We start from the raw sequence: 3,360 nt of genomic DNA on the forward strand, positions 1-3,360 counted from the left end.
CAGAACTCCACTGACAACCTCCACCTTACAAGCAATCCTTAATCACACACATACTCCACCTCAAGTCATGCATGATCAAAGATTGCTGATGACAGATTTCTAGGAGAGGTCCTTGCTGTTCTATGGAAGGGCCATCAGCACTTTTGGATAACAATTAATTCTTGCTGAAAATACATTCATTCAGTAGGGTCTTTGGGTCTTGGCACCAAATATTTTTGAGAGGTTTAAGACTGTTTGCTCAGCACCTCACATTTATTTCTCTCCTAGCCTTATAATAAGAGTGCCCTCTGTATTTTTTTTTCTGTGTAGTTCAAATTGTAGAAATGGGCTTAATGTCCAAACATAGAAGGGACAAAAAGTGGTCAGGTTTTTATACAGAGTCACCAAAATCATGCGGTGATCTTCTACTTCGAGTTTATTTTGGAAAGGTTTAAGCAATGCAGTTGTCATTCTTTAATAATCAGACTACAGAAGCTGAGATTTAAAAATAAACAATTGCTAGAAAACACTTTGAAAAAATGCAAACTATGTTGAATGAAATAGTAAAATATTGAGTTTAGTAAACTAAGTTGTTAATAAAGTGAAATTAAGTATATAATAACACAGTAGCTGTAAAGTATTTTGCTTGAGTTTTGGAACTGCTAGGAATCTGGTAACTTGCTTCTTAAGTCAAACACCTTATCAATACAGACATTTAAGCAACTGCTATAAATGAGTGATCAAATGATTATTAAAACTCCATTTCATGGCTCCTCCTCCAATGCCAGCAGGACACCCATAAAAGCTGAATATTGGTGTGCAAGTTCAAATCCATTTTCAACATATAATAGAGGATTTTTGCTAAGTTATATTGAAGAAACAATCAAAAGAAATGAACGAGAGTAAATTTAAATTTATTTTTAAACTAGATGTCAAAATTGTGCTGAGAAATTCTTCCTTTGAGTCAGGCATGGTAGTTTTCCACTGTACTACAGTATCTTTGCTTGATAATTTTTTTTCCATAATTTCATTAAGTTCTTCAAATTCAGCACACACCACTATTCAAGTAAGCTGTAGCACACCTTACCTAAGGGTTAAATAAAAGTACTGCTGCAAATTTAAAAGGTGAATTTGAGTAGCCATAAACCATGTAAATCAAAGAACTCGGTATATCTTGCAAATATAACTTCTACTGAGTTTAACTGTTATGATTTTCAATTATAAAAATTAATAGCTCACTCGACATATTTAATAAAACTACTAATAGAAATGATGATTCGAGGAAAAGTAAATACAAGATGCAACCTTACAGATCTTGAGGAAGACAATTTTAACATTTTTGTTTCTCAGCTCTTTTGTAACCACTATAACTGAGGTGTTTAACTTTCCCCCCACTCCCCCCCCAGCCCTTACTAGCACCTCACCTCTCCTAGCTAACATGTGTAATATGGGAACACTACCTTCTTCCAAGATGGAGAGGACTTGAAATATGATTCCAATTAAGCTCCTTGTACTAGATCCCCTTTACAATGAATACTGAAAAGCCAATACTTATTGGGACTACAGGGTTCTGCTCAGCACTGTAAGAGCTGTATAACTACCAGAAAGTCATTCAGATAGGGCAGCAAAAATTTGTGTTAGAACAGAATTACAAACCACATCCTTATCACAAGCAAAAGCCTGAAGTGTATACTCAGGCAAAGCCCTCTGAGTTCACTGCTCAGGTAAGAAACAGAGAGGACATGATTTGGCTCCATTAACTTCATGAAGTGGGGGGAAAAAAAAAACCCAAACCCCAACACAATAGATATTGATTTTTTTTTTAAGTGCTTTTAAGCTACTTATGACCAATTCTATTAATTGGAAGAGGCTGACATGGGCAAACCCATTTCTGAGAAGCAGATAGACATCTTCAATTCAGGTCCCAACTCAAACCCTGCAATCCCATTCCAGATCCACAGCAGCGTGGGGAGGATCATCTTACTGGGTATATTCTGACATAACACACTTGAGACACCAGACAGGAATAGAAGACAAAGGGAGGAGTATGACCACTGAAGTTTAACTTCCTCAATAGTCTGTGTTTGGAATGCTGTAAATCAAGTATGAGCAATGTATTGGATTTGGATATTTAGAGGTCCAGCAATAGTTTTCTTTAGAGAAAGTATAAATCCGTTTGTTTCTCTCTTTTCTTGAGAAGCAAATGTTCTTCACTGTGGTACAGAATGGCTTAGATGCAACACAAGAGTAATGTCATGATTTGCCAGTTAAAATTGACATCTGGGAATGTCCAAGACAAGGGTCAAAGCAACACATAATATAATGTAGCTAGCAATGCCCTCAAAAGAGAAAGTCTTAAACTTTTTAACAGCCTTTATTTTAAGGCAGGAGAATTCTAAGGCAAATTGTTCATCATGGCAGAACATCAAATTAAAATGTCAAGATAGAAATAAGCAGAATCTGGAGAGTATGTTCGTGTTATCCGTAGCAAGAAATTAATTTAGTGTGCCATAGCACCCAAGCTGTAATTCTCATTCCTAGTCAAATATTATTTGAGATTAGATTAAGATGTGAGATCAAAATAATTTCCCTGTGTGTCTGTAGGCTCAATTATACAATAAGGCTGGATCCTACCAGAACAGCCTCCACAGGGACTCCACAGGACATCGCCAAAGGAACAAAATTAACACCATTGTAGGATCTGCTTCCTTCTCCACATTACATTAGAAGACTAGATTTAAATTAGATCTCTGTGAATGCTTGGATACAATTCAACACTTTTAAATAGGAAAAAAAAAAGTTTCAAAATTAGATGCTGATAAATTATTGAACAGCAATTAAACAGTGAGTGCCTTTTGGGCTGTATGTTAATTCTTCTAGTTTTCAGTCTGATGTCCACAGTGCTACATGTTGGAAAGCACAGGAAATTTTGCACGAATTTGATCACTCACATAGGCAGTTATACTTTGAAAACAATATTTTTCACAAGAATTACCAATGAAATAATGTTTTAGGACACAATTGAATTTGAAATAGGTAATGTTTTGAATAGATTTTTGAGTTTTATTGAAATCTTACATGAACAAGAAATTGGAAATACAATCACATCAAGGAACAAATTGCCACGGCTTTGACGTTTTAAGCCAAACAAATTTTGTAGGGCAGATTTTCAAAAAGGTGTGAAGTTATAACAATTTAAAAACACAGTTATCCTACTTCTAGGAATGCAAAACATACAATCATGTTATTTTCAATACAAGAAAACTTAATTTGTTGTAATTTCTTAAAACTACTAAGACAAAGCACTAGCTTTTACTTTTATGTACAGCATACTCCTATGTAGTCTATCCCAAATCCAAAGAAAAAAAAAAAAAAAAAAAA

The sequence above is a fragment of the Geospiza fortis genome, unplaced genomic scaffold, assembly GCF_000277835.1.
Source record: "Geospiza fortis unplaced genomic scaffold, GeoFor_1.0 scaffold115, whole genome shotgun sequence".
Taxonomy (NCBI): Eukaryota; Metazoa; Chordata; class Aves; order Passeriformes; family Thraupidae; genus Geospiza; species Geospiza fortis.